Genomic DNA, 13,100 nt, shown 5'->3' on the forward strand with positions numbered 1-13,100 from the left:
TTTAAATCGTATGAGTATTGGTTAGAGAGTCACTCGTAGTGTATTTGTTGAATATGTGAATGTGAATTTGGGTATTGATTATGTACCTGTTGAACTTTTGATTTTTGGTATTATTGAACTTCTGGTCTTGGGCAGTGGTGAACTTCTGGTTTTGGCTTAAGTTTAAAGTGTGTTTGTTTTTGGTGTAAGTGTTTTTATTTTTTATTTTTTACAGGCTATAAATGGATTGTGATTCTAAATCAGTTGAAAAAACAGTGTCGATGTATCGGAAGTTAGTACAAAAAGAAAGATGACAATTCTGATCTTATGACTTATGTTTTTTTTTATAATTATATCGCAACTAATTGAGTCCGAATGTCTAAACACGGTTAAAACACGATTAAATACCCATTTAACACGACTATTAAACGGTTTAATTTAAACGGTTATGGATCTGTAAAAAAAATAAACGGTCGGATTTGGATCTAGATTTCAAACACGATTAATAAATGGTCGGATTTGGTTCTAGCAATTATTTATACAAACACGATTAACACGACACGAACACGAAATTGCCATCCCTACGTACGATGTCCATGATACGAGTATTTTACCACTAATTTTGATGCCACCTCCGCATATAAAATTTTAGACCAATGGCATTGTATCCGCTTAAATTTTAGTGCTTAGTAAATATATAGTCATACGTGTATACTTATTTATTAAAAGTTATTTATAAAATTAAAAAGGTAAACTTGAAAACTGTAAATCATCCACATGTTGTCATGTAATCATTGTGGCTATTTACTAAATATTTACTAAAAGCTGGATATATAACAATTTAAAAGTGTAAATATGGATAATTTACTAATTATTTGTAAATTTTATGCCATATTACTAAAAACTTTATCTCAGAATGAATAAAAAAAAAATACACATAATATTGAGCGTTAATGTAAGGATTCTTCATCTCTTTTAAAAAAAATATATTGGGCCTTGAAATTTTAGTGGTTATGTGGATCTCAACCTTTGAAACCGAGCTATCCCTAGTCTAATTTGCGACATACAATTTCAGCCCATTTACCAAACTCAGCCCGAATCGTCGAGCTCAATCACTTGTTGAGCTGCAAGCTGAGAATAGTCTAACGAAAAGCGAATAACACATAAGACAAAGCTTAGTCAAGAATCGCCTTTATATGGATTTCGCTTATTTCATAACGAGGAAGACATGTGTCGAAAGCTGGGTGGAGAAGACCAATTCAACCACGGCGTGCCTTTTTCAATGCACATAGCTTAGTAAAAGGTCGATGATCTATAAAGAGATGTTCGAATCTTCAAAAAAAAAAATAGAGTTGATTATTATTATAATCTTTGAATATTTACTATTATCCTATGTACTAAGCGTTAGAGCTCACATTCTTCGAGTGCATTGTTCATTTTGATCGCCATAAAATCATTCTTCTTGTTGATATCGGGAATTCAACGTCAAATAGTCTCAAAACTCTTAAAGAAAAGAATCGATTTATTCATATTTTATGGGTCTCAAATTCACGTCGTAGATGATTCGATTCAAGAACAAAAAAATAATGAAATAATAGTAATAATAATAATAATATGGAATAATTAGTTTGAAAACGAAATGAAGATTGTATATTGATTCAAGAGAATGATGAGATCACAATGGTATTTTGCAGAATATAATGTAAAATTTTGTACATTCTTTTTCTAGGACTAGCTATTTATTGTAAAGACATTCCAAAAAATTAGGTCCTAGATGTAGTCGTTGCATCTCTTCGTCGTGCTCGTGCCACATGGTCCCCGTCGATCTGTGAACGCTGGTAGTTGGAGTTGACCTTCTCCGTTTGGCCAATGTTTGTGTGAGCTAACTTTGACTGCTCAACAGCCTTTCAGCGTATGTACTGGGCTTACTTCTCTATGGGCCTATTTCTTTACAGACTCGCTTTCTCAAGGTCTCCTGATGATACCGTGTTGGGCCTCTATTGGGCCTTCTCAGCCCTCCAGTTCGTTATGTGCAAAACACTTTGATGAACTAAATGGCGGTAGATATTATTAAATTTGACCGCTATTAGGGAGATAAATTCCGCAAGAGGAAAGATACTATGGTTGTCACATTAACGAATGAGAATGACCCAAAAAACAGTAGGTAGGTTGAGCGATACTAAAACTATGAACAATGTTAGGTAGAAGCAACACTTACCAAAAACAGGACCATTTCCCAGATCTCTCCCGCCGGTGTTGCCCGTACGTCGTGATGTGCCTCAAGATTGTCTGATGTATTTCAAAGATAACTTTGATCCCCATCATTCAATATCTCAAGAAATAGACCATCAATACCAACAAGAATAAGAATGTGTATGGTTATTTTTTTTTCTTATGTGCAGACAACATTAAAGGACTCTGAAACTCTAGAACTTACATTAAACCACTGAAACACATCATTCAATATAGACTTTACCATTTTCTGTTTTGAGAATACTTCAATCAATTTACATGTTGTCGCACGAAAATGAACAACTATTGAATACCTCGGGCGGTTCGATCCAAGGCCGGACCAAGTGATCGCACCCGGGCCAAAAGTGTGAACTCGAAAGTCTCGAGCTAGGTTTTCTCCGATCAACCCGCCTCTCGGAAGAGGGAAGGGGTGAGGAGGAGGAGTGATCGTGCCTTGTGTGTCGGCTGCCTACGTACCCGTGTGTGGGATCAGGTCAGAACGTAGTTCAGGCGTGTAAGACGCAGTGTGAGGCACGGAGCCTTGGTGGAGAAGCGTGCTCGATGAAGGAGACGAGGCGCGGAGGAGTCCTCAGCGGCGTCTCAGAACTTTGGAGATCGCGTGTGCGTCTAGCGTGTTAGACGCGCATGGGGACTCTAGTCGAGAACCCTAGGAGCGTGCTTGAGCACCGGGGGGCGTTCGGTCAGAGGGAGCGACGTCCGGGAAGTCCCCGTGAGTGCTTCGGAACCTCTGAGAACGAGAGAGACTTGCGAGAATGCTTCAGGCCAAATATGGCATCAAAAGAAGCAGATGAGAGCGAGAATTCGAGCGTATCGATAGGAGATGAAGGGATGGCATCCCCCTCAGTGAGAGGGGGTTTATATAGGTGTTTAGGGACCTTAAAAGGGTCCTTCGTTGCCCATGTGGGACTCGGGGCGCGCATCTTTTCAAGAGGAAGCGCACAAGGGGCAGCGGCGCACCACGCGCGGCGCGCGACCCGCGGCGAGCAGGCTGCGCCGCTCAGCGCGCGGTGCGACCCTGTCCGGGCGCGGCGTGCGGCGCAGCGGGCGCGGCGCGCGCTGGGCCGTGTCTTCGTGGGCTTTTCGCGATCGTCGTCCTTTCGGGCCCGTTGAGCTATTGTGGGCTTTTCATTTCGGGTTTATTACACAAATGTATGTATTCGACGGATAGAATCCGAGTCGAGGCTCGACTCGAGGAGCAAGGCTCGACTCGAGGAGACTGACTCAAGGCTCAACTCGAGGAGCGAAGCTCGACTCGAGGAGACTGACTCAAGGCTCAACTCGAGGAGCGAGGCTCGACTCGGGGAGACTGAATCAAGTCTCAACTCGAGGGGCGAGGCTCGACTCAAGGAGCCGACTCAAGTCTCAACTCGAGGGGCTAGGCTCGACTCAAGGAGTCAAGAGTTCGGGCGAGGGCTTGAAGGCTTGCCGCTCTTCAGGACCTCCGGCCTGACCATCGGCCCTTTGAGTGACGTGTCTCCTTGGCGTCTCGGGTTTTCCGAAAACGACCGACAACATTACCTAATCCATTTATTTTTATGTAATGACTGTGATAAGATAGTTTTTTCGATTATGATTCTATTATTAAGTTTCTGTGGCACAAAATAAAAATAAATTTGTTGTATCGCATTATTATTGGGAGTTGGTTCAAATTTTGGCGGCATAAGAAAGCACATTTGTGGCCCTGATCATGCGTGTCGCCACGCACCCCTTTTTCCTTCTGAGAGAGTCTTCATTAGTTACCAAAATATGTACGGATTTCTCACAATTTTCCATGGATTATTTGGAAGTGGTTTTAATAAGTATAATCCCACTGACCTGAGTCTTATAAATAACGGTAAAGATTTTTGTCAAACGTTATAAATGGAAGTTAACCTTTTGACTTCCACTACCATGTATGTGTTCTTATTTCACTTTTATCCTTTTTTTGTCGTTTGCGGTTATTCTTTCTTTTTTTTAGGGGTTGTTTGGTTTGTGATTCCAATTTTTTTTTTCCTATGTTTTCTAATTCTAAATTCTAGAAAACACTTTTAGAAAACATATTTGGTTATAGTATTTAGAAAATAAATTTAGAATCATGTTTCTTTTTCTTTGAAATTTGTTTAGAAAACAGAAAACAATGAAAATGTGTTTTCTATTTTATCTATCTTATATTTTAAATTAAACTCTAAAACAATTGAATGTAAAACATAACCAAACAACATTTTAAGATATTCTGAAATGTAATTCTAAATCTGTTTTTTAAATTTAAAATTAGAATCTGAAAACAAAATTTAAAAGTAAAAAAACAAATTTAGAATACTAAACCAAACGGCCCCTTAGTCTTTCGCCATTGTCAAGCCTCTGGTTCACTCATTTTGCTTTATTTTTCTTCTGAGTTTTTTTTTATAATTCGATTCTTTTAGAAATCTATAGATTTTCTTCATTATGGTTTTTAGAATTCCTCTATTTCTTATACTCCTAGGTTTATCCATCGTGGCACATGTCATCTTCATCTAATCCTCTAAATTGAAATAAGCCCGGCGACTTGGTTGACTCACTGAGCATGCATTTACACAGTTTGTGACATCCCTAGGTCGATCAAAATCAGGCTTAGGGAACTAGATGACACTATCCAGTCTATCAAAAGAGGGATATTGTGCCGTATACGAGATTTTCTTCACGGGGCGTGGCCTCATATTTAAGTTGGCCAACCTGTTTCTTGGATTTGAAAATGGGCGGGTCTATTAGTAGCTACAATAATTTTTCTCATCATCAACCAAAATCATAATTTGGCCACATATATTAGTGAGACCAGTGTGCAATAACAAAAAAGGCTTTCTGTATTTTTAAACCTAATTTTCACCCCGTTATTCTCCATATCTTTCTTCCATTCGATTCTCTGCTTAAAAAAAACCCCAAAGAAAAAAAAATCACGTTAGGTTAGAGTTTTGGTGGTCTTGGAAGGATGACATAGAAGAATATGGCGCAACTACGACTCCGGAGGGGTTGAGGTGCAGAATGAGGATGAGGATGGAATATCTTTCTTCCATTTGATTAACACACATACACACACACACGTACCCCAATTGGCTTTCTCTTAAACCTTTCTCTTGTTTATGATGCTTTGCTACAATGCTGAACATGAAAGCTTGGAGGCTCGCAAAATTGGATCTCACAACAATTATCTCATCCACTAGAACTTTTGGAGTGTACCTGTCTCGAGATCGACTGATTCTTGGTTTTGTAGGTGATTCCTCAATGTTTGATTGGAATAACTTACCATGATTGCTCATTTTCTCTATCCCATGCATATTGCAACTACTTTATTCCTCTTTTCCCATATGAAATCGTGCCAATGTAGATAATTTGATTGTCATCATACACTTCTTCCCCCATCTGTCGATCCAGCTCTTCTAATTTGTATACGTTTCGTTGTGATTCAGTGAGTTCATCTTCTTCTTTGTCTTCATCTTCTTCTTCATTTTCTTATTCTTGATTGTCCTCCTTGTCTTCTTCTTGATTGTCCTCCTTGTCTTCTTATTCATTTTCTTCTTCTTCCTTGTGTTGCACAATGTTCTCATCTCCAAGTGGTGTGAACACTAAGTCATCAAACTGAAAATCACTTATGTGGAAAGAGGAGCCCAACACATGAGTCGCTGATTTCCGCCGAGGCGTAAAGGGATAGAGCCGTGTCAGACACTTTCTCACATATCCGGAGAGTGGCCAAAACATACATAGTATCATACGCCCACACTTGCAATGGATACAAAATCCAGGAAAGCTGATCTTCCTCTTTGAGTCAGACATGGATTGGGTCTTTGATATACATACATGCTCGTGTTGTCAATGAAAAAGTCCCAGACCACGCGTTACCCCCATATTCAAGTTGAATTGGTCTAGGTCTACAACCAACTTAACGAATGACCAGTATGGCATCCTTGTTTGGCATGGAGCAGCCACGAGCACGTTCACAAGAAAATGAAGGATTAAGAACTTTACCCACTTCATGGGATTTTTCCAATTTTTGCTTTCGTTCATCATCGAGGTCAACACTTTGCGATTCTTCAACGAGCCATTGTGGAAGACTTTGTTGTACAAGCTACCTTCCCCCACGACTTCATAATAGTCGATGGTTTCATAGTTATCGACGAAATGAAGACCTATGGATGTTCCTTCCCTTTTCTCAACTGAGGATCCCGAGATTGATTTCTCTCTCCTGTTTCAAGATTCTGAACATGTAGAGGATGACATCTTCGCGGGATTGAGGGAAGTTCCTCTACACGTGGAAGAGAATCCAAGTAGAGTGGAGCAGTGGCTCAAAGGAGGCGAGTCGGGCACGACCGTGCCCGTCCCTCAGCCTCAGGAAGAGTGCGCCAACTGGGCGCGGCACAGGTGGGGGGGTCGATCATCCCGCGTCTGGGGATCCTGCTCCTCGCCTCGTGATCAACTTGGTTGGTAAGGGGGCTCGCGACAAGACTTGCCTCGACGTGCCAAAGTCCGACTTGGATTCTCATGGCACGCCGGGAGATATTGCGGGCGTGGATGCAGCGACTCCGCTAGAGTCGATCCTCGACGAGATTGACTGCGTGGACGATTTTGGTCCCGAGTCTGAAGATCCCGACGGTGATTCGGAGACATGTCAGGGGGCCGAAGGCCTCGCACCGGAGCGTCCCGAAGGGCCGTCGGCGGCCGCCGCGGCCGTGCCAGAGGGCGGAGGCCCTTCCGTGGAGCCAAGGGGTGCTCAGCCCGAGACCCCTGACGCAGAGGCGATAGTGTCGGCGAGGTCGCTTGCTAGGACGGAGTGGTATCTCGAGGAGGGCTTTGCTGCTCCCAAGGGCTTCGATTGTTCGGGGGTCGATGCTTCGAGCTCGCTCACCTACCGAACATTCATCGGTCTCAGGGAGGCATTTGCCATTCCATCGTCTGTGGCGTTCCTCCGTCCCTTACAGGGCGACCGTCCTTTCCGTCATCGCCGTGGATTTGCCGCAGTTTTGGTTGCGAGTCTCAACTGCGGGTTGCGGTTGCCGTTCCAACCCATCGTCCAGCAGCTCCTCGCACGACTGGGGGTGCATGCTTGTCAGATAAGTCCGGCATTTTACCGCATCGTGGCGATGTGTCACATGGAGTGGCATTGCCAGACCGAGCGGGTGATGACCGTGAGCGACTTTCGCAATCTCATCGCGGTCTTCCCTGCGCCCGGGCAACCCGATTTCTTCATGGCCCGCGATCGCCGGAACACTAAGCTGATCACGGACTCGGAGAAGTATAATCGAAGACCATGGGTGTGGGTCTCGACGGAGGCTTTTGGCGACGCGCCACTTCGGTTCGGTCCCTTGACCGAGTTTTCTGCTGACGTGGGGGCCGATGATCTCGACTTCGTGAAGGAGATCCGGGGAATGTCGGAGGCTCGGAAGGCTGTCGAACGATTTCGTTCGCCTGAGCTGATGGCGTCCACCGGGTGGTTCCCGCCATTTCCTCCTAGCCGTGGCGACAGTCAGCGGACTGAGAGTGCTCCCAGTGCCGTGTCATCTCCCTCGAGCGGCAATCTTCCATGTATTTCGACTTTCACTCTTTCTTTTTTTTGCTTTTAGTCTAGGGTTTTGACTTTGTCGCTTTTGTAGCCTCCTCGGCTAGGGCGAGGGCTCGGGCTCGCTTAGCGAAGGCTTCTCGGGACCCGAAGTCGCTAGCGGCAATTCGTTCTCGGATCACGGCACGGAATGGTCGGGAGAAGCCTGATGTCGGCTATCCGACGGAGAGCGGCCCTCGTGCTTTCTTGAAACGACCCTCTTCTTCGGCTCTTCCAGACACGTCTTCGGACTCAAAGCGTGTAAATTCGATGGTCGACGTGGAGGCCATGGAAGTTAGAGGGGAATGTTCCCCGGGTCTCGCCCAATCTTCGATGAAGATGTGGAAGAGCGTCGTGGCCAGCAGTGACGTGGAGTTCTTTCGTCACGGCGTCTCTGACGCACAGAGAGTAAGTTTCTCTTGCTTTGTTCGTTAGGGCCTTTTCTTTTGCTGAATCATCTTTTTGCCTTCTCAGGTGGTTGCTGGAGCGACCCGGGGTGAGAAGATCCTTCACGACCTCATCCGACGGATGAGCCTTGCCCAAGAGGAGCTTGCTCAAGCGAAGTCTCAGCTGGCCCGTGCCGAGCGAGGTTCTCACTCAAAGGCAGAGTTTGCGAGTCTCCGCGAGTAGCTTCAAGAGGCTCGCGTGGAATTGGGGGTTACTCACAGAAAATGTGACCGTGCTCAGTCGGCCGTGGCGAAAATGGCTGAGGAGCTAACGACGGAACGTCAAGCTCTCGAGGTGGCAACTCGATCGACGAAGGTCTTCCGGAGCGAGGTGCGGGACCTTCGACGCCAGTTGGAGTCGCGTACAGAAGAAATAGGTATTCTTCAGGGCCAACTTTCATCGAGCGAAGCTGCCCGTGTTCGAGCGGAGCGTGAGCGCGACTCCTTGGCGGATGAGGTGCTCGGGTCACCGCGGAGAAAGCTGCGGCGGAATAGCTCGCGTCCGACCTTCAAGACGACTTCGACGTCGGGGTCGAAGAGGCGAGACATGCGGCGGTGGTGGAGTGTCGGGACGCCAAAGCTACCGAGAATGCTTCTCGGGGGGTCACCTTCCACTTTTTCGACTCGTTGTTCCCACCACTCGACAGGGCCGATCCTATTGGCGATGATCCCGCCGAGTGATATATTTTCTTTATTATTTTTCCCGCGCAAGTGTTTAGCGCATGCTTTCCTTTTTAGGCTTTTCCTTTCAGCGCACTTGTTTTAGCGCTTGCTTTCTAGGATTTTTCCTTTCAACACACTTGTTTTAGCGCTTGCTTTCTAGGATTTTTGGGGCAGTCGCACGTTATTTATTTTTATGAACGTTTTTTGCTCATTCATTTGTCGTGGCATGTTTTGATAGGCAAGTGTTGTGTCAATGGTCTTGTCAGTTCTTTTATCTCGGCAGGATCTCACTTCGGACGCGCCAGCCGTTTGGATGGTTTGCGTTTTGTAAGTTTTTTTTCAACTGCGAGTCAGCCATGCCGCGTAGGCACCTTATGTGTGCCGGATTGCGCCATGTAGACGTCTTAGGTCGCACCATGTAGGCGTCTTAGGTGCGCCATGTAGGCGTCTTAAGTGCGCCATGTAGGCGTCTTGAGTTGCGCCATGTAGGCGTCTTGGTCGCGCCATGTAGGCGTCTTGCTCAATATATAGGAAAAACCAGTGTTGCAGCGTTGATTCGGAGATCATTGTTAGGAGCTTTAGTCTTATCGGTGGTTGCGTTGTGATTCTCCATCTGAACGATGAAGCTCTGTTCTTATCGATGTCAGCAAATGTGAGCGTGATGTTATTGCAAGTGAATACAGTATAGTTTCAGGGATGTATTTCTTTATTTTGTCTATGTAAGAGATATTTATTTCATGTTAATTAAAGCATTATGAATTAACTCTCACCAATTTATGGCGGGGATGACTTTTGGGTGCGACTTTTCGCACCCACAGCTTTACCCGCCAAACTATTGGGTGCGACTTTTCGCACCCAAAGCTCTACCGCCAAATTTTTGGGTGCGATTTTTCACACCCGATGTTTTTCCCCCGCCTTTTCAACTATGTTTTGTGTACAGTTGGGTGCGATTTTGGGTGCGAAAAGTCGCACCTAAATATCGCACCCGAAAGTCATAACTTTTGGGTGCGACTTTTCGCATCCAAGACCTTTAGGTGCGAACTTTAGGGTGCGAAAAAGTCGCACCTAAAGTCGCGACTTGAATTTTCTTAACAAGAGAGAATGACCAAATTTGACTCACAATGAGTTTTAATAGGTCAGCCCACAAATCTCCCATGAATCACACATAATCAAAAACCAAATATCCGACAATATATATCCAATGTATTCTAAAAAGAAAACTAGAAAATTTCATGTTTTGTTCGCACGAGCGGAGAATGTACCATAAGTAACCCGGGTCTTGAACAACTTCTTGCAGCTTCGCTCGAACAATCTTAACAAACTTGTTTTGCCAAACTAATCTTGCCACATAGGTTCCAACATGGTGGATGCGTGAGAGTCTCAATGTCCACATGGTTGTGTCTACATGCTCGGCGGCGTGTCTACACCAATAGATCCAACTTTCTTCAAACTCTCGGAGGTTCGTTCTTAGTTTAAAATTTTAACCACATTTTATTTTCCATTTTACATTATTATATTTGTTGTGTTATTCATTTTTATCTTTGATGATAGATTAAGCATTTTGCATAGCTCCCTCGTAGAATTTCTAAATAATCTAAAAATATGTCCATTTGATATTTACTTTTGAGATTATCTTGGTTTTAGAATATTGGGTTCGCTCATCACGTGTAGATTTTTATATGAAAGAACCAATGTCGCTCTAGATAATTTGTATACATTATTGATATTCTCGATGAGCCTAATTTTTCTCGAGATCAAACTTATCTCATATTCAGATTTCCAAGGTCTACGTTGGCGAAAGTACCTTTCCCTCATATCTAATTGCATTTCGTAATATTAATATAAAAAAACAAATTATGTGAATTGGATTCAAGAGTACAATCCTTCTACAAGAAACATCTCAGACTTTTATTTGATTCTTGTGATATTATTGGTTTGATCATTGCCTCTATAAAAGCCTTAGATATACTCAAGTATCTCAAAGACGAAAAAAAAGAAGAAAGTAATTATATGATCAAAATATTTTATCTTAGACCTGACTTCCGATATCTCAAAAACGAATGGAATATATTAACGTCCTAGAACATCACAAAGACATTTTGAATTTAAACAAGAGAGATCATACTTTTAATAAGTAATATTTTATGCAATTTGGGGGGTTTTTTGAAGTTATTTTATTATGATAAAATAAATTATTGGATTAAATTATTAGAATATTTTAATAAACATACAAAATTTTAGTCACGTTCTTGAAACTTAGAAAATAAAAATTAGAAAGTTGCATTATTTTTCTTTTTGTTAAACAACATTATTATAAATCTTCATTCATAATAAATAGTTATATTTTCTAATTAATCAGAGAGCTCAAATGATCAAATATTTGTTATTGTTTTTGTTGTACTAGTGCACAACGCCATTGGTTCACTCCCAAGCTCTATATACAGAGCACGGTGAGACTTCAAACCATCAAAGTCACCGACCCTCATACACAAATGGTTGATTATCTTTGAGACTTTATTTATTTTTGGAAGTTTCAGAAACTAGCCAAAACATGAGGCGCTAATAAAGCAGTTTCCTCTTCGTTCATTCCCGAAACTTCGTCAAACTTATCCAGCGACCCATAGAAGTTGAAATTATGGTTGACTATGGCATCTTCTTCTACAACCCTTACCCATCAAACCACAATTTCTAAATTAAATAAGAATCACAAATCATAACCTGCAAACATTAGCATTTGTTGACAAAGAAGTCAACAACTGTAAGTATTTGTTGACTTAGATGTCAATGAAACATGAAATTTGTTGGCATCTAAATTTACAAACCATGACATTTGTTGACATTCATATTATCAAACAACCATAATGTAGACATAAATGTCAACAATTATGAGTATATGTTGATATAGTTGTCTACAACTACTCAAAATACTTGTCATATTTGTCTACACCACGAAATCACCATTCCAGTGTACCCAAGCCTAAAAATCATAAGAAAATAGTACCCATGGCCAAATCAGAATCAAAATTATTACAATCCACCAAGAAATAAAGCAAATTACCTAAAGATAATCCTAAATCTCTAACATGAAGAAACTTACCTCATTTTCCTTAGGCATCGGTTACGAGAAATACTTTTCAGTTCGTAGTTCGAAGGTTCGCCATCTGACTCGGTCTCTGACGTGGCTGCACTGCCCTTCTTCGTACAAGTTGGCTTCCGCTTTTTCTTCATGGGCGACGGCGTGATCTTCCTTTTCCGCGACAAAGACGAAGGTGGCCCACCAATTTCCGAGAAAGCCGACATCTTATTTCTCGTTCAGGGACTTCTTTGCGCTCCTAGGTTGTGGTTTTTGGTAACCCATTTTAAAGTTAGGGTTTCGCGACCGATAAAGAGAGGGTAAGCGAGAGAGAGAGCATAAATGAGTGGTTTTCATGAAAAACTAAGAAAATAGGGTTTTGCGAATAAATGGGAGAGAAAGATAGTGGTTAGACAGTTTTGAGAAAAAAAGAGAGAGGCAAATGGTGGTTGCAGATGATTTTGAGAGAGAGAGAGAGAGAGAGAGAGAGAGAGAGAGAGAGAGAGAATACCCACAATTTTGAAAAGGAAGTAGACAATCATGAAGTTAAGGGCAAAAGAGTATTTGCACACTGGGCCCATTAATAGAATTGTCAAATCATCATTTTGGTTGATTATGGAAAATGATTTGTAAATGGTAATAGATCCGTCTATTTCCCAAAGCCGTATGCATCTTTAAAGCCCGACTGAAATGCAATAATTTATATATCAATTATTGGTGTATTTTGTCATAAAATATAGAATTTTGTGACAAATATGAACATAGAACTTAAAATGTATTTATGAGTACCGCTTATGGATAGTCACAGATAATCATTTTTATTTTTTAACGTGGGTATCTCAACCTTTGTAAAGGTAAATTTTAATTTTTCTATATAAAAAATAAGATAAATGATCATTTTATGATAATATTCTCACAAAATTGAATACTTTACCACAACATTTTATTTAAGTAATTGTTTAAATTTTTTTATTTATGTACAAAAAAGCATACATAAATTCTAGGAAAAATTACATAACTAATTTAAAACTTAAAACGTGTCATTTTTAATATCTCACTTATGTTTTCAAAATATTTCAGCAATAATAATTTTTTTTCACATGACAAAAATATCATTGTGATCTAAATCTGATCAACATTT

Source organism: Urtica dioica, chromosome 7, assembly GCF_054948205.1.
Source record: "Urtica dioica subsp. dioica isolate 48M chromosome 7, U.dioica_male_clone48M_v1_H2, whole genome shotgun sequence".
In the NCBI taxonomy this organism is placed as follows: domain Eukaryota; kingdom Viridiplantae; phylum Streptophyta; class Magnoliopsida; order Rosales; family Urticaceae; genus Urtica; species Urtica dioica.